Source organism: Coptis chinensis, chromosome 8 (genome assembly GCF_015680905.1).
Source record: "Coptis chinensis isolate HL-2020 chromosome 8, ASM1568090v1, whole genome shotgun sequence".
Classification (NCBI taxonomy): Eukaryota; Viridiplantae; Streptophyta; class Magnoliopsida; order Ranunculales; family Ranunculaceae; genus Coptis; species Coptis chinensis.
Window position 1 is genome coordinate 35,219,818 of NC_141463.1, and position 19,679 is coordinate 35,239,496.

A 19,679-nucleotide genomic window follows, 5' to 3' on the forward strand; every position below is an offset into this window, starting at 1 on the left:
ATCTGGACGAATGTTCCATGCGTTTTGACCGTAGGAATAGGGGCTCCAAAATATTTTAACACAGAACAAAATAATTCCAACACACAGAAATTAAGTTCCCCCACTTAGCTTCGCCCCCACCGCCAATTACTTTTTATCTTTCCCCCACAGACAATTGTTTAATTTTTTTTTTTAAAAGTTAGGATTTTGATGGCTTTCTTTTCTTCTATATATGTTCTTTTTCTCTAATTGTGTTGTTGACGTGCAGATTTGAAGAGGATATTTGGGCTGATTTGAAATTCTTTTTGCAAGCCTTCTTAAATTCTCAAACCAAACGTTATGAGATCGTTTTCATCAGTTGTAATCTTCTTGTTTCGTGCTTCACAAGATCGTGTTGCTTCGCTTTTCGATTTTCATCATTCTCGTCCGTAAGAATTTGGTAAAAATTTATCGCTTATACTTCAAATTCAAAGTGTGTTTCTTTTATTACGATCTAAAGTCTATTATTTAAATTTCTCATTTTCAATTCGAAAGTTCCGTGATTTTCTCTTGTTTTGTCCATGTACAATGCGCTGGCTTCTCACTGAGTCCAACCCGACATTGTGACGCTTTAACACCTTGATAAATTGCTACTCTTATATGGGTCGGGTGGATTTCGGTTTGCTTGCTTTGGGGAATATTTTAAAATGTGGATTTCAACTCGATGCTTTTACTTTTCAGTTCTCTTCTTAAGGGGATTTCGGGTGGATTGTTTGATCCATCTGCATTCACAAATTTAGTCCAAATTTTCGGGAAATCGGTTCCAATCGAATGAGCTTGAAGTGGCTCGCACCAACCTTTGTATTCCATTTTCTTTATTTGTTTTGATTCCTTTAATCTTTGGGTGCAATTTTATGTCATTTGATGGACTTTTTATTGGATTGTCTTTGAGGTGCCCGATGCCCGATTGATCTCACATCATACCAAACACCTCTTTTTAACTCCCATAGTTTGATGGTGATTTTTTAAGCATTGTTCTTATACAGGTTGCTTGTTATCCGAGGGAGCAGGAAAGGTTTTTGTTGCTGTTAAAGTAGCTGGAAAGAATGTCATGTCGACAACATCAGTTGTGACGATTGGGCTGGTTTCTTACAAGTAGGTTTCAGTTCACTACATTGATGTTCCTTTTAAAACTTTATGTATTACAATTGAAGATATGTCCAAAAGGAGCATCTCACTGAATGTGGTAACCTTCAACATTCTGGTTTATGCTCTTTGCAAAGAGGGTAAGACCAACGAAGCACTTCAAGTTTCAGAATTGATGCTTCAAAGAGGTATAATACCTACTGTCGTTACATTTAATGCTTTGATCCATGGCCTCCTTTGCATTTATTAATGCATTGGAGTGGTGTGCTTTCCTCTGAACATCGATCTTATTTTGTCGAGTGGTGTGCTTTATTAATGCATTGGAGTCGTCCTCATGGCTTATTGCTTCCATGCTGCCAGTGGATCTAAAATCTGAAGTCTCTCACCTATTTAGCGATAATTATCCAAGTTGATAATTAATTGAATGAAGAGAAAGGAAAATGGAAGTCATGATAAAGATTGGATATCATGCTCATTTTGTTTAAGAACCGACCTCCCCGTCAGAACTATTGTGTTATCGGCTAATGCTTCAACATCTTTAGCAGCAACCTCTTCGTCTATGGCCTGTTTTTCTATGTTCTCATTTTCACCAGCTCTCTCAACTCGGTCAGGCATCGATTACAAGAGTTAAAGCTTCAAGAAGTAGATCACAAACGAAATATATAGTGGATTGACAACAACATATATCTATATTTCATTTTACCTCGTTATTTACAGTTGTAGTTAGAGTGCTGATTTATTTCCTTTTATCTTGTTTGTTAAACTTCTTGACATGTTGGGGTTTTCAAGCTTGGAAGCCTTGCATGTAAGTTTGGATGTGCACTCCTCTTGTTTGCTTGCCAAATCTCCTTGCCATTCCCTAATTTCGATCTATGGATATTGATGTGGAGTTCTCTCAAGCAAATCTCCTTGCCATTCCCTAATTTCGATCTATGGATATTGATGTGGAGTTCTCTCTCAAATTCTTGCTGCTGTAATTCTTAAATTTGCTCATCATCTTGTTGGTTTTGGAGTGGGTTTTCTTGAATAGCTCGTTGGTTGCTCAAGGTTGAGGTAGGTGCTCTACTTCTTGTTTATTTCCATCATATTAAGAGCATGCTAAGGATTTACCTTAAGACTTGATTCATGTGTTTCTTGTGTTAGACTTCACCTCATTTTATTGAGTTCTAGTGTATGTATGGTGCTGAATTTCATAAACATGTTTAATCCATGTTCTAACTAGTATGGTTTTTCGACGCATATTGAAGTATGGCTCACAAAACTTGTTTAGATTACTGTAAATCCATTTTCATTGCTTGTAGTAGTTTAGTTATTAATTGTAAATATGTATTCAGCCATAAAACTTGAACTGCAACAAGTCTTAAGATCCAAAAATTGCAAAATTTTAGTAAGAGGTTCGGATTTGGTGATTTTTAGGGTAAAAAGAGCTATACACCATTTATTGTCATAACTTTCTCGTTATGACTCTATTTGTGGAACCATTTTCACCGTTGTCTATGTGATTTCAAAGGAGCATCTTTTAGAACTACTTGAAATGCTTAGAGCTGGTAATTTAGTTCTATCAATTGGCCAGCCCTTTGTTGTTGGGTCGAATACATCGAGACTTGGTATGTTGGTTCTGAAAATGTTGAGTTTAAGGTAATAGAGAACAGAAGTTGAATTGGTATACTGGTGATTCCTATGGTGTATTAGTTTTAATCTTGTTACGCATATCTTTTGTAGGTTATTGGTTCGACTTTCCTAAAAAACACAACTAAGACTGTTTTAAAACATTAAAACACCCTAGCACTAAATATAAGATTTATGGTTGCTATGAACCCGAGCACCCTTTCTTTGCCCTCAAAAGTTGTCACATGTGTGTTTACTAATTATTTCTTTTTTGTAGTGGACACTAGGTTTTGATGGCCATGAATTTATTGCAGATGACTTTTAAGTGCTTGGATTCTTGTGTATAATTTCTTTCCTAAAGTGTATTAAATTTGTAAAGAGTAACTCTAATTCTAGTTATTTCAGTCGTAAATGCAACCTCATCTAGATTTAAGATTGATTAAAGGAATGAGAGCTTCTTGTTTTCGTATAATGTTTTTGATTTTTTTTAATCTCTTATTCAGTTAGTTTTCACTTAACAGGATGTTTCTTCACGAGTATGCAACAATGGTGATCTCGACATATTATACGTCACAACCAACGAACTATACTTCAACAATGGTGATCTCGATAGATTTAACAAGGTATCATAAGTGTTTAGTTATACGATTTCTAACCTGTACCTGTCGTACTTTTACTTTTTCTTTATTTTTTAATTACAATTATTTCTTTCATAAGGTGATCAAACTTTGATTATTCATGGCTGAATGTTCTTAGGACGAGAATGGCAACATAGAGGAGAATGTTCTTGGCCGGTGAAGTTATTGAGATTTTCATTTTTTATCTTTTGTAATTTTTTCATTGCAATATATTACAATGTAGAATACAGAACAAGATGGAATAAGTTGGTTTCGAGGTTCTTTATAATATATTGGTATTGATTATAATTTGGATTTTTGATTACTAAAGTATAATACTATAAAGACATGCACTGAAGTTAAGGGTATAGTCAATTGGACTGACCTAGCATGCTTAGCATTAACTTGCATGCATGGATGATTAATTTTTATATACCTAGCATGTTTGTTTTCGAGATCTTGGTTAATTCAATCTTTGGTTTTGCGAGTTTTCTTTTATATATCTTTTGGGATAATTAATGAGGTGTAGGATGGTTATGGTGATTGGTGGTTATTTGTAGGTGTAAGACTTTTGCTAGGTGATTCGTGGATTGCAGGTGAAAAGATCTAAGAATTAAAATATCAATTATTATTATTATTATTTTAAAATGACTGCCACGGTCTAAAGCCGTCTAAAAAAAACAGATCCCAAGAACCAAAATCGTAGGAAAAACTGACCTTTTGCCACACGCAAAGACCGTCGCTATTGGTAGGTTTTACCCACAGTCATGGTTGTGGGTAGACCATTTCCGATGCACAAAAAGCCCACGATCCTGCGACAGTCCAAATTCGTGGGAAAAGATTTTGGACCGTGGAGTAAAACCTGTTTTCTTGTAGTGTTTGTTTTAGTTGTTTTTTTTAATGGGTGTGTTTAGATTCAGACTTTGCGTTGCAGACTGTGTGATGATGTGTGACTTGCAGATTGGTGTTATGCTGTGCGATATGATGGAGATTGGTGTTGCAGACTTGCATAAACAAACTAGTATTGATAAGGCGTTGGTGGGATATATATCAAGTTTTTAGAGGTAGTTCAAGGTTTACTTGCTTGGCTAAAGTGATGGTTGTCCTTGATCGATGTTTAAGATGAAACATACATAATCTAGTATATATTTCAAGGGAGTATGATACGGTCGTCCAATTCCACCAAGGTCTTTGCAGTACTTTCATATAATTCTCCATTTCAAGACAACTACTAGTAAAGTGCAAAACTGGTATACATGGTAGTCTTAGAAGATAAGGTCGCATAGTCGTAGGAGAAGATGAGAAAATCTACTCGGGCGTCTTTAGAAATGTAATCTTGTTGCATACATGCATGAATTTTTTTCCAACGCCAAGTTTGACCCATATGCCATTTGGAATGACATATATTTTGCTATGCCATTGGAATGACATATAAAAAATTGCTAGCATTTAAAATATTTCAAATTTAACCACATAAGATTCATTATAACATTCCACAACAATATCGGACCACGATAGTCACATCTACCTTTGTTGTGGTCGACACATATATCCATCTGTCTCCTCGCGATAACCCGACCCACTCTCGATAACAAACACCCATCTCAGTTGGGATATCAACTCGAGCTCACAAAACTGAGAGAGTTGGATATATCGTTCGGCGTGCTACATATCATATCTCTCGCCTACTTTTGATGTCGAAGATTAAAATAACCACTCTTGAGTTAACGGGCTATACTTGTCCACCTTGGTGATCAGTCAAGGAATTTTTCTAACACCTTGAACTTAACAAGAAATTTTCAACAGGCATTCTCATTAATGCCAAGCCCAATAAAAATATATTAAATAAAATCAAGAGTCGTGGTGGACTAGGGACTACAAACAAGCATACAAATTATTATCTTTAGGCATATAAAAGTTTACAAAAGAAAATTATTCAACTTATACCATGGCATTAAGCAAACCACCACTAGGAAATTCTCAAGGAACCAAAACAGTATCACAACTGAAAATAAAATGAAACCAAAGTACACTAAGGCAATTACAAGCCTCTTCAGAGTATACCTTACAATACACATTTATCAATACACAATCCAAGCTTCATCAAACTTTTTTAGGTATATCATTCAATACCCATTTATAAATAATAATAATACAAGCTTAATCCATTTAAATTCTTATACCCTTTTCAGAACCCCTAAGTTCCCGTGGTAGCACCACTGCACCACCACCAATAAATATTAGATTTCCACAAAATCCGAACATGACCACCATCACATATAAATACAATACCACAAGACCACTGTTTAGTTTAAACAGTTCAAAGGAAAACAACAATACTATTTAACCCTTACGTACATCAAGACGAATAGTTCATCTTACTTTCCGAGACTCACGAGATAGTTTCTCGTTTAAGTATAGGCATATAGTTTCTTGACTCGTATATAAAACACAAGATCATATATGTAAAACACAAGATCATATACAGATACTACATCCATCGCATGCATATGTCGGTCACAAAAACAAAAACATAATATATATTATAGCAGTTGTACCTTCAACTAAGGTTGCCTACATATCCAATCTTTCAAGATTAGAATCAAGCCTTATGTAGCTCTTACTTTATATAAACATTCATATTCCGAACCTCATATATTCCCTAAGGCATATCTAACACTAGCACAGTAAAAATACTTCCAAGTTCAATCAACATTCGTTATGAATTAATTGTCATATTTCAACAAGAGAACTTATCTAGAGCTCTCTTAATAACTCTAGGGTACAAAATAGTCTCCACGACATCCAAGCATAAAATTCCTCAAGCAATAAAGCAAATCCGAAAGCAATATGCATAAATCTCATTATATTTACAAATAATAAAACCAGCGGCTTAGATCATCTAAAAATAGTTACAACAAGTTCCAAATACTCCGACAATAATATATATAAAATTTCAGCCTTAATGATGCACAATGAACCTATAAGTCAAACTTGCTCAAAAATGAATTTTACTATACCTTTGGGTCACAAAAAACTATCTTAAGAACCATGTCGTTCAAAATAAAAACCATTTGTTACAAACAGCGTACAAAACACCCAGGAATGATTTAAGAAGCTCTTAGTTCATTTCGATAAATATTCCTTAAAATAGGTTCGGGCACCTAGAAAAAGGACATTGTATGTTTTCTAGCCAACTTGCCAAAGCAAAAACTTACCCTACATTTATCCAAATGATACACCACTTGATTATTTAGAAACCAGTATATGCACACTTACTTTTTCGTGTAGAACTCGAAATCCCAATCTCATTCCTATCTAGGAATAAATATAGCTCAAACTTGCTAAAAAATCCTAATTTCAGCAAACTAAAATTCTGACGCAATATCTTCCAAAGAGCACAACTCTTTCCACAGGTATCCAAAAACAACAAGACTTTTTGCGTTGAAAAGCTAACATACAGAACTTACTTTCTTATATTTTACAAAAAATCTCAATCTCGTTCTAAATATACGAAAACTGAACTCGAACTTAGTGCGTAGAAACTGATTTCTGACGCACTATTTTCTGCCATCCAAACTTCTAGACATCATAACTAATTCCATAGGCCTCAAAATGCGATGAGGCCAATTGGGATGGAAATCAGACTCACTAAACTTACTTTTTCATGTTTTCCCGAACACCTAACTCTCATCCCAACTATATAAAAATTGGACTATAATATAGTGCACAGAAACTGTTCCTGAAGCGCAAATTTCTGACGCGCAGACTTATGGAGCTCATATCTTTCTCTACACACCCAAATGATCTGATTTTTGGATGTGTTTCTTCTACATGTCTTATATCTACCATAAAATTTTCAAATCGTTTGAATACGGGAAAGTCAGTCAACTGGCTGTTTTATATCAGCATGGCAGATTGAGAAGAAAACAAATAGTTCACTTCCTAAAACCATAGTATACATGAAATACCAAAAATATTCAAAATCAAAGTATAACCTAAGGATTTCAACAATGATTAACCAACACATACAATAAATTTGGTATATTTATCTTAAATCAATCAAAAAGAAGATAGAATAAATAAGAGAGTAGAAAATAACTCACTAAAGCATGCATTGGCTACCAAACATTGACACCCAAAGAAATTTTTTAGAACTCCACATGATTCCTTCAATTCTTATTTCTTCTTACCTAATTTGTCTTCAATTTCTTCCTACAATTGAATCCCTCCTACGTCTAATTATGTAAAAGTGTTTCTTTCTTTCCATTTCTTCTCATTATCTCTCTGAGGGTTTTAACACCATGAAAGAAGAAGCTCTCCCCTCACTTTTTGTCTCATCTCTCAGTTTATTCAAAACAAAAAAAATCAAAATTTGCAAAACAGCCCCTTCCAAAATAATATTTGTAGAAAAGTCCTTATCAGGTTAGAATTTCCAAAAAAGACCCCTAAAATTAGTTATTAGAAGAAAGTATAAACAGGGCGGGGTGTTACATATAACAACGCTATACTTGCTCATAATAGCTTCAATCAAACATAAAACTGAAAACTAAGAGAATTTTCTTTTGTCTATAATTACTTCTCTCTCTTCTTCTTAGGGCAAAGAAATTGAAACTAAATTGAATACATTAGGATTAGGTTGAACACCTAGGGTATATCATGAGTGAATAAGAAAGTATATAAACCGTTGGATCGCTAATACTTCCCTCACTTTCACCTATTTTTCCCTAGGTCTCTCTCTCTAGATTTGCCAAAAGTCCCTTTCTCTCTCTCTCTCGCTCTTTTTTTATACCCCTGGCCTTCTATCGTAGTCGTCCACCTATTCCCTCATCCCACACTCCCTCTTCTTCCACGTGTAGGGCTTCTACCGTGTACATGCGAGTCCGCAGACCGATCTTATGCTCGTGAGTTCTCCGCATATCTTACCTCGGGCCCATTCTTCTGCTAATCCTCTACACCCCGGCTTCCACTACCACAGTCTACATCAGGCCAATATTACCCCCGATCCTTTATATCACAGACCCTACCACCACAGATACCCTTTCTCAACTCCACGGCCCTATATAGGCCCAGGGTCAAGAATTCTCCTCACTTCTTTGCCTCCGCACCCAGCCTCCCTTTTCTGACTATTCATCGGTATGTGTGTGCTGCAGAGAGTACTCATCACATGCATCTTTTCATTACCTTTTCGTATTCTGAGCCTCCACATGTCACATCCATTGAACCACCTACTGACTCTTCGGTTTCTTCACCCTAGGGATTTTACCCTTTTACCCTTCCCCTACTTAAAGTCCTGCTCATTTCTTCTTCCTTACTCTCTTCGGCTCAAGCTCGCTCATTTAACTATATGAGCCGAGCTCGAGCTCAAATTAAAGCTCGTGTAACAAATGAGCTTGATGAAGCTCAACTCGTTTAGCTCAAATAGCATATTTGTAATGTAAAATAACTGAGCGGCTCGGGCTCAGCTCGGCTCGAGCTCGTTTGTTTAACTATATGAGCCGAGCTCAAGCTCGAGCTCAATTTAAAGCTTGTGTAATTAACAAGCCGAGCTTGAGCATGGCAAAGCTCAGCTCATTTAGCTCGAATTCCACCCTTATTAAGAGGAACACCTCCTGGCGAAGGTTGTGCAGCCCAATGAATCACACCCTGCATTGATGTCGAATAAATGTCTATGTTAACACCATCATAAGTTTGAATATCAACTTAACTCTTTTATCAAGAAACTAAACTTTGACTTTGAATTCTGGAATGGATCGTACTCTACTCGGATCTCAAGAACAGTCTCCTTATCATCGCCATAAATAACTTAAGTGCATCTACATCTTATAGGGAAAGCAAACATTTATACAACAAAGAAACATTGAATGCCAAAAGGTATTTCTTAATTAAGTCTGTGAGACTGACCCCCAATACAAGACAACTTATATCTATGTGACCACCAGAATTCATATTCAAATCCTATAAATTTATTGGTTTGCTTCTGGAAAGTTATGTTTTGTAGTGATTTATAACACTTCTTCAAAGGTAGGACATATATGTGCTTCTAAGGAATTGGATTATCATAATAAACAACACTAGCACATGCATATGTTAACTTCCATGAATGTAGATATGCAATATAAAGTATATACTGTCAACAACTACATACATCCACTGCAAGTGCTAAAAAATATATATCAAATGAAGAAAAAACATCAAACAAAAATGTAAAAGAGTAAGGTGGTACTAGCACACATCTTAAACAAGTTTTGATAACATTATCACAGTCAGTGATGGATCCAGGGGAGCAGGGGGACCCCAGAATTTGAAACAAATTATCAATATATAATAGAAACAATTAAACTAGTGTAAGAAATATTTGAATCAATAAGGGACTAAAGGTTTTCTCCTAAATTTTTTTGATTGATAACAAAGCCTTGACAAATCAGGGGAGACGCCCCAGATTTGGAAAAATAAATATATTTCTATATAGTGGAAGCAGTTAAACTAGTGTAAGAAATGTTTGAATCGATAAGGATTTGCCCCCAACCTTTTTCACTTCACAATAAAGCTTGACCAACCAAAAAAAATTTAAGAATTATGCTTGCAAAATGTATCAAGTGATTACAAAATATATCATAGTACTTGGTGTAGTAAAATTTCCATGCATAGTGGTAAAAGAAAAGCAATAAACCAGGGGGGTGAGTGGACATTTACATGAAACTAAAAATCCCTTCTAGGTTGGCACCCTATAAATAAAACCCACTTATTATTTGACATTCAACCCAATTCAGTTGGACAAGAATTCTGCCAAGCAAATTGTTATTTCTCAACATGTTGAACAAGTTTAAGGAGAACTAAGCATAATAATGTATTATCATAAAAACAATATTCTAAACTTGCAGATGAAAAATAATGCAGATACTTACATTGTATCAATGTTTTGTTGTTGCCCTAGTTTAACGAGTATCTTGCCAGAAAGTTTGTTAAACAACATCACTCCAAGAGTCCAACATGAATAATTTCAGTGCAAATTGATGTGTGGGCTGGTTGAAGTTTACTAACATATAGAACGTACTTTCTTATAATTTAAATGTCATAATAGAATAATATAGAGAAGATCTTGTTCAAATTAAACAAAAGATGACTTTTGGACTTACATAATCTGAATACTTAGGCATAGAGATCTTCTTTGAGTTGAGTTTATACAATTTCTAAGCCCCAACATAACCTGGTGGAACTATTGCAAGAACAAGTGCATTACTTTCTTCTAGTTCAGCAGCTACAAGAATTATTTTACTCAAACCCTGCAGAAGATGTACATAATTGTATTTAATAGGTGTTTTTCCACAACTTAATAATGAAACAGATAAAATTCATTAGCAAATCTCATGTTTCTTTAGTAGGAGCTTTGACGGTATTACCTCTTCTACGGGTTTCTCACTCTCTAGAGGAGAAGGTTCTTGATTTTGTGGGTGTGGCTTCTCTCCATGTTGTGGATCATTTTATTGTAATGGGATAAAGCTCACTAAGCCCCTCTCCTCCCCATGTCATCTTTAAAATTATAATATGGCAACCCTCATTGGAAAATAAGAGGGAAAAAAGGTCCTTTCAATCCTTTCACAATGCCCCCCCCCCCTCCTACACACTCACTACTGGGAAAAAAGACATGAAAACAATCCTTTCACAATGCCCCACCTGCAATTGGTAGATTGAAATATGGGTCATATTTAATTAAATCATTAAATGTGTTATCATTATAATCATATGTTAAAAACGAAAGTCAAAATGGTTGTAATGATAAACCTATATAACTTGCACAGCCATAAACGAATTGTATAAATTGTTTACAACGTAACTTAGGTTCAATTCCATAAAAATTGATATTACACATAATGCACATAAAAAATAGACTCACAATACTAACTTTTGTATGTAGGAAATCCAAGCCTAAATCTGACTCCTATGTCAAAATTTGCTCTTACAAAGAACGTCGTAATAGTTCCAATTCAATCATTTCTACAAGCTTCTTTCCAAACTATTGTCTTCCCCAAGCTTGTTACTAGTTGGTACGGTATCAAAACCCAAAAGTTTACACATGAATAAGAAACCTCATTGGTAATATATTAGAACCTTTAATTGTCCATTACAAAGTCCTTTATGAATCAAGTCATCTAACATCTTACCATAGCCAGCACCAAGTTCATATAAAGTATTGTTGGTTCACACAACTCCATAAATAATATTGAACCACATAGACTATATATCTAGATATAAAAGAATCCACAAATATAATATTGAAGGCGGTCAATAGATCATATATACAAACCACTGGATTGATCCCAAGTGATTTATTTGGAAAAAGTAAAAAAAAAAAAAAAATAGTTTCGAATACAACCCAACATCGCCAAATAATCCTAAGATTTCTCCCTGATAAATGTAGGAAACCAGACTCGGACAAATTATTAACCTTGTGTGGCCTAACATCTTAGGCTTAGAATCTGTAAGTCTCATCTTGACCTCATTCATTTTTCAATTATGATAATCACAATTACAACACCTTCGCCTCTCCTCTCATCTCTTTCCTATTTCATATCTCACCAATGCTCAAAAACACAATGGAGCTGGTGGTAGTGATGAATTGCAGTTTAAAATTGGATCTAGTGAAGCCTAACAGAATAACCAAACATGCGATTACCTAAAAGGCCTTGCACGAGACCCGATTTAACTTGGTGATTAAAAATGCTTTATTTTTGCCTATTATTCAAAACAAGATGAAAAGAAGCGGCACACTTAAAAAAAAAATCGAGGTTAAAATTAAAAGGGATCATGTCAAATGCCATGCACAATTGCACACTATCTAATAGTTCAGTTAAAATTAGTTCAATCTTTTACAACGTGATAGGACATTAAAGATAGACCGATAGTCATCCACAATAAAAAACTGCAAGTACATAGCTTGTAGATGTCACCTAGAGTCAGTTTTAAGAACTTAAATCTCTAATGAGTAATTTATACCTAATCGAAGTGGAGTTGGTAAAGACTACGCATTTTGTAACCTTTGACCAATTCCTTGCCTAATGAGCAATGCATTCACTTGTGATTATGCGCAATACCCGAATGGGACCTTAATCGAGTTAAGTTTATTTCTCGATTGGAACAAAATAAATATGTAAATGTCTTTCGATTCATACCATTTTTTTGTCTAACTTCATCTGAAAGGGATGATCCAATACACGACCTCGTATGTGTTGCCACTTAAAAATCAGTGCATGAAGGGGTATTAATTAATAAGATCACCCATTAGCAACCTATAAGAAAAATAACGTGATCTATGTCCGAGAAGCTATACAAACAACCTCAGAATTATGTGTACCAACACAAATGATATAATAAGAACACGTGAAAATCACGAATGTGCAGCAAATAAACACATTAGTCTAAAGAACAAATAAAATAACTTATTGTGGCAGTGCCAAATGGAATTTTAGGAACATATTAAGATCACAACCTGTTCTGCTCTCATTCAGTCTCATCTTGTATGGACATAGTCTGATTATATAGTTACATTGGCTCAAATACTAGATATTCTTCCTAAGCATTTTTTCTCCTTGTTCCGAACAAAAGAATTTGAATATACTAATAAGTTCAACAACCATTAAATTAGCAGAGGCGTTTTAGTATGTATATTCTATAATTTATTCACAAACCTTATAATCTGTTGGTAGTAACTACTAAAAGTACAAGCACCATCAAATTGTTATCAAAACCAAAATAACCAATTAATATGATCTACTATTCACCATTCAGTCAAAGTGCTTATGATGATGACAAGTGAAGCACTACAATTAGTACAAGGGGAAATACTTTGTGTACCACAATTAATAATTTAATGGTGACAAGTGAAGCAACAACAGATAAGAGTTTGACAAAAGAAAAAAAAAATTGAATAAATAAAAAGAACATTGGTTCTGGTCATGTGTTAAGATAAACTTACGTATCCATCACTGCCTAGAGTGTCACCAAATGAACTACTTTTAGAAATGAAGAAGTCGGCACACAACAAAAGTGACCATATGCCAATCAAGCAATCTGGTCACCCATCAAACGCGTGTCACAAGCATAATTAGATATAACACCATTCTCGATCAGTCTTAATTTTTCTAGGTAGTTTATGTATATTGGCTTTACATAGCTCCAAAGAACCCTTTCCATGTAGTGAACGATAATGAGAGAAATTCCCATAGCAAGGAGTATGGCAATAATAAAATTATTTAAAATGATTTTCCACCTAACGTTAAAGACCTATAGAGCTTAAACATCCGAATGAAATTCCCTCCAAATTAAACCAATGCTATGTGCTAACCACTTTGGGAAAAGAATGCATTTGATGATAAAACAATATGAGGAAAGCATATGTTTGAGACTCAAAATGGTACCATGTGTCCCAACTCCCAAATGATGGTAAAATAAACAATGCCACTCTGCCAACCCTAAAAGATACATTAGCACACACTCTAAAGTTCCCGTGTGATGAATTATCAAACCCTAGATCAATAGGTGGTAACAACACTCTTTGACACTCCCTAATCGTCATTCCACCCCAACATCAATATTACTAATAATATTAAATAAATGTCTTTTTATGCAAGTCACAAAAAATAATAATAAAAATACGAGTATCTTAAAAGCCAAAATTGAAAAATCAAAATAGCTTACGCCATCAACACCAAACTTTTGGGACATGCATATTTGTTTGATAGGTTCGCCACCTGGAAGGGTGGACCCAACTTGCCATGATTCTCTCCTCTAAGAAGGAATCAAAAATGGTAAAGTTAAGAACCTTGTCAACTTTGGTTCCTTGCTTTTCCAAAGATCTCGTCAAGCTACACAAAAGGAAGATACAAACAAGAGAAAATTTCAATAAAATGATATTCAAACCAAGAAAGATAATATGGGGCGCAAAAGAATAAATTTCTAACGATAAATGAAAAGATCGTAAACCTTTTCTACTTGAACCACAGTTCTAGGTAACCCATCAAGAATGAACCTTTCTGACATGATGGCCTCTTCATCGATTATTCCAACAACCAAGTCATCAGTTACAAGCTCCCCCTATATATAAACGAACTCCACAATCAGGAACGACAACAAATATAAACTTGTCTCATGACCAAAGAACACTTTGTAAAGTGCATACCTTCTCCATGGCTTCTTTTGCCTAGAGGTGTTTTAGTAGAAACAACAGCTCTTAGCATATCACCTGTAGCCAAGTGGCACAAACAACAGTCATCCTTGGTAATAAGAGACTGGGTTCCTTTTCCGATCCGGGTGGACCTGTCAGTCAACTAATTTTTCATTAATAGCTAGGTTTATTTATCATGGGTATTTAAATAAATCTTTACAGTCAAAGTGAAGCTTTACATTCAAAATTATAGTCAAATCAATCGATTAGGAGTATAATATAAATAAAAAAAAATCATAATGTTCGAAGCCCCAAAATGAAATACCCATTCATCTCGCCAACATTGAAAAAAAAAAAATACCGATGAGAATGAGACGCTTTATCGGGTTTGGATTGACGAAAAAAATCGACATTATATCTCGATGGTACGTTCTCCAAATCCATCTTTATTTTATTTTCTTCTCTCTCTCGTGAAGAAGGGATTGGAAAAATGAGGAGTTTTTTTGGGTTGGTGTAATTATAGGTGACCTACTACCGCCAGTTCTGAGGCGTTGGTTTCAAAGCTTAGAACTGAAATCTTTAGTCATTTAGTGGCGAGGTGGAGAGAGAGAAGAGAAAACTTTATGGACGGTCTCTAAATGTTTCAAAGGGAAATTGAAATTTGGGGCATGCTTAAATTTTTCACCGATATACAGTGGGAAGAAAATAGTTCTACATGGTTTTCGAACCCGGGACCGGTTTTGAACCCCGATCCGGTTCAAACCATCGGTTCAATTAAAAACTCGTTTGGTTCTTTGTTAAGAAAAGTATTAAACTATATATTTAAGGTTAACAAAGATTAAAGAAAAGTAATTAATATTTGGGTTGAGTCAACTCGGTTGGATTGAATAAAAATCATCGAGTTGAACTGATTTTTCTTTTTAAACCGAAGTTTAATGGTTTCTAACTTGAATTGGACCCTTCAAATCGGTGTTGAAACCGGTCTATGTTGAACCAATTCAACATAAAAAGTCAACTAGGAGCTTTGACTCTGGTTCAGTCTTGAACCAGTCGAGTCGTAAAACCATGGGCACAAGCACACATACTGGAACAAAGGCTACTAACCCTACACGTGATTTGGTTCGATTAAGCTTGACTTAGAAAATTTTGAGTTAGCAAAAGATAGGTTCAATCATATTGTCAACTAGGTGCGCTGAGTTGAGAGACTTGATAGCCATATCATAATTGATGTAGATTTCAACATTTCTGCCAACTTGGTCTATTTGAAAACAATATTACTTAACTTCTAGCTGGATGATTAAACATGAGAAAACTTTAGGTTTGCATCAGAATACATGATGTTAAAGCTTAATATGTATAACTAATGACCTTGTGTTGACTTTTGCATGGATGCCTTATTTGAATTTTGATTCCCCGGGCATAAAGTATGTAAAACGCAAGAATTAGCTAAGCCAAGCAATATCTCTAGAGATTACCACAAACGTCAAGTCAAATGTAATAAATCACATTATGTACACTGAACTGGTGTTGCTATCCTCAGTCAGTAATTACGCCTAAGCAATCACCTATAAATAGGAGAACCATAACTACTTAGACTGATTTGATCGTTATCTATCAAATCATGAGTAGGCAACTTCAATTCTATTATGGAGTGAAAAATTGTTGTCATTATACGTGTCATATTGCCAACTATCTTGTGACTAGCTATGGGATGAATTTGTAACATTTATAAATACATGTACTTAAAATTTTCGTACCCGAGTGTTTAAAAGATTACTCGGGCCATTCACTTGTTAAACTCAGTTTCATGCAAGGTTTACAATTGGACGAGATTTTTACAATGAATGAAGAATCAGTGAAAGTAAAGAGTTCTTACTGAACGAGATAACCCTAGTTGAAAAGTACCTCGATACAAATTATATTAAAACGAATACTACAACATCTCGACACTTCATTCATTTCAAAATTTCGATAGTCTCCTTTATATTTTTAACGTTTTTAAGAATGTGAAACCTGCATAATACATTTTCAACCAAATCCAATCATTTTCTAATCAATCCAACAAAAGCAAGGAAACAATTAGAGTTTACAATACATTACGTAAAATAAGATAACATCGCTCTCCCATAAGACGTTATTACATATACAAACAACACTAAATGTTACACGTACATAGGGTGCAACATGTTCCAATCTTAATGTACACGGCACGAGGAACATATTATGCCAAATCACATACCAAAATCCATTCATAAAACATGATTCAAATAGATACATTTTATTTATTCTTCATTTAAATCATATACAAACGGATTCCCGCGTATTTAACTAATTAACATGTGAAGGTAAAAGATCTGCATTAAACGACTTCATCATTTATGTATCATCTTACTTAAGGTAGTCCTGGAATTCACAGATTAATAAAGAGAGGTTAGTGCAATAAAAGATGTAGAAAAGCTTCAGGCTCCAAAACTTCAAAAGACATTCATACTAATATTACAGGAATATTTGCAAATGCCAATTTTAAATCCAAAAGTGTAGCAAATAGATAAAAGCTTAAAATTCTTGATGAGCCTAGGGCATTCTTAAAACACTAATAAAATTCAAGTTCGATCATGCAAACACCATAACAAAAAAAAAAGACAAAACCAGTTATTTCACTAGCAACAAACTCAACCATACTAACACGCAGTTCTGATTTTAACCACTTACATACCGCAGCTTAAATAGTGAGACCAGAAAAGGTCGAGAATGGTAACAAATAAATACTTGAGAACTAAATTCAAAACCCATGAACATATTTTAGGCTGTACATGTATATAAAATGTGTCACCGCTTTAATGTTTAGCATTAGTCTTAATACACTACACCATAACAGGCTATTATTAACGGCAAAAAACCATTGCGAATAATTTTCACAATGCTTAAAAAGTGTTGCAAATATGGCGTGGTTAAAGTGTTGGAAATGTTTGCAACGGTTAAAAAGCGTTGCAAACCAAATTTTCCAACGGTTATTAACCGTTGCAGAGTGACAATTACTAACTGTTTAAAAGCATTGCAAACCATATTTTATAACGGTTATTAACCGTTGTAGAGTAACAATTACTAACAGTTAAAAAGCGTTTCGTAGTTTGATTTGTAACGATTATTGATGGATGTTTTAATATTTATTTTTTGCTTTAATGTGTTGATATGGTCAACAAGATTATTTTAATTTTTTTCCTACCCTAAACCTGCACCTCCTGTTTTCATATAAAAACAAATAAAATTACCAATGTTTTTTCATACCATTTGACAAGTAAAATAAACACAAGTAAACGCCTGAAAAAAATATTATATTCATTGAACCATATATATAGCTTCAAAAGAGTTTTGAGGGTTACAAATTCATATTTACTAAGGATTACAAATTTCTATACGATTTTCCAAGCAATCCCGAACGGGCGACAGCAAAGTAGTTCCAGTTTCCCTGCAAAGTTAAAATATGATCATAAATCGGTAAAAATTGTTCAACTATTTAATTTATGAATAACTAAGACTATATTGAGATTAAAGAAGAAAAAGAAACAGTACTTGCCATAAACTATACCCACCAGAGAAAGAGCAGAATAAAAATCTTTCCCATCAGTTGTCTCTCTAGCAGCACATAATGTCTCTTTTGCCTTGAGCCAATCATCATTCTTAAGCTCCAAAGCACCAAACATCATTCTTATATATTCAACATTTGGAAGCCCAACTCCTAACCAAAACGACCTAACACTATATGACAACAATATACAAAAATAAGAAAATATAATATAAAAATAAGAAAAATAAAGAAGTAATAATATGTGCGCAAACGAAACTTGAACGGAGGTTCGGGGCACAAATCTTACAAATGGAGATTTTAAAATCCATAACCCTATTTCTGAACATGCCTTTGTGCAACACAATAAACATCCCTTTGTGCAACACTAAATCTAGTCTACCAAAAATGAAAAAGAGTGTTATTGTGTGCCAAAACATAGTTTGTACTCATAAACTTTGGAGCATCCAACTTAAAACAATTGCCTACGAGCAGAGCAGCACCAGCCCCGGGAACTATATACTATTATGCACGGCCTTCAATGTCCCATGTGGGACTATATTAAGCATCTCAATATGCCTCACATGTAGCGTTACTTAGGGCTAACATGTGGACAAACATACTTAGGTGACATGGAGTAATTAAGCCAAATACAAATGACTGCTCCGGTAGTGCGGTACCATCTTAAACTTTAGAGCGTCCAACTCAAAACCAATTTCTACTTAGTAAAGCATCTAAGGGAGGCCGGGAGTTATATACTATTGTGTAAGGCTTTCAATGTTCGAAAGGGATTTTTTTACTTTGCTTGACCAAGTAATGGGAATTTCAGATGCTCCACTAAGTCTTAAGGAAAAAATGTGGGAGCCACACAACTAATTAGGCTGATTTTTTGTGTATATTATCTCTCCGCCATGGAGATCATCTTCACGAAAAATCAGCTCATTTGAAAAGGTTCAGCCTTATCAATAGAGTTGGAAAATGTAAAACATTGGAACTCAAAGGCAACTTTTGGCGCGGTTAGAAATGTCTAAATGAGATGATTTGTGGTTAGAATGAAATCCACTAAGAGTAAAACATACCCACACAAAAGGTCAGGCGCCAATTCGTCTTCAAGCCCACCTTGTTTCAAAGGACTTGGTGGAGTATCTCAAATTCCTATTAGAATGATGATCACATCAGATGAAGATCATGGACTCCAAAAATCATATCGTTGGTAAATCTCTAACCTTGTTAAAAGGATTGAGAGTTATTCTCCAAATAACGGATGGCCCAAATATTTAGCAACTTGAATAAATATCCTCTTGTGAATATGATAAGTTCAAAAGTGTCACAAAGACTTAACTTTCGGGATGATAGTCTCTATGACATCAAATCAACGGCAGCAGAAATATAGAAACGGGAGGAGGAGGACAGTGACTTATGGAAGAAGGAAAAGATGAAGAGGTATAAATATAAGTATCTTAAGACAATCTAACTGTCTAATAGAAAGTGGCCATGTTTCCTAATCTAAAAAGGAATTAATTATTCAAGTAAACAAGTTCCATTTCCTTAAACTATTTTATAGTAACTAGTCCTATCTTTTTTTTTTGAGTAAGACCAATATTTTTCAGAAAACTGAAAG

The 19,679-nt window shown here is 34.6% G+C and overlaps 3 long non-coding RNA genes and 1 pseudogene across 3 annotated transcripts; 1 reads left to right on the top strand and 3 right to left on the bottom strand.

Annotated features, from left to right (window-relative positions):
• The first annotated feature begins 973 nt into the window (after window positions 1-973).
• On the top strand, window positions 974-3,503 carry LOC147481277 (uncharacterized). The gene is made up of 3 exons (XR_015205911.1): window positions 974-1,292; window positions 1,650-2,157; window positions 3,234-3,503. It is a non-coding gene; the product is annotated as an uncharacterized LOC147481277 (long non-coding RNA).
• A 6,861-nt stretch (window positions 3,504-10,364) lies between these two features.
• On the bottom strand, window positions 10,365-10,922 carry LOC147481278 (uncharacterized). The gene is made up of 2 exons (XR_015205075.1): window positions 10,733-10,922; window positions 10,365-10,615 (listed from the first exon to the last, which is right to left on the bottom strand). It is a non-coding gene; the product is annotated as an uncharacterized LOC147481278 (long non-coding RNA).
• Window positions 10,923-14,031: 3,109 nt separating this feature from the next.
• LOC147481279 (adenylate kinase 4-like) lies at window positions 14,032-14,906 on the bottom strand (annotated as a pseudogene).
• A 2,906-nt stretch (window positions 14,907-17,812) lies between these two features.
• LOC147481280 (uncharacterized) lies at window positions 17,813-19,523 on the bottom strand. Its single transcript, XR_015205657.1, has 4 exons — window positions 19,285-19,523; window positions 19,138-19,213; window positions 18,087-18,252; window positions 17,813-17,962 (listed from the first exon to the last, which is right to left on the bottom strand). It is a non-coding gene; the product is annotated as an uncharacterized LOC147481280 (long non-coding RNA).
• Window positions 19,524-19,679: the final 156 nt, after the last annotated feature.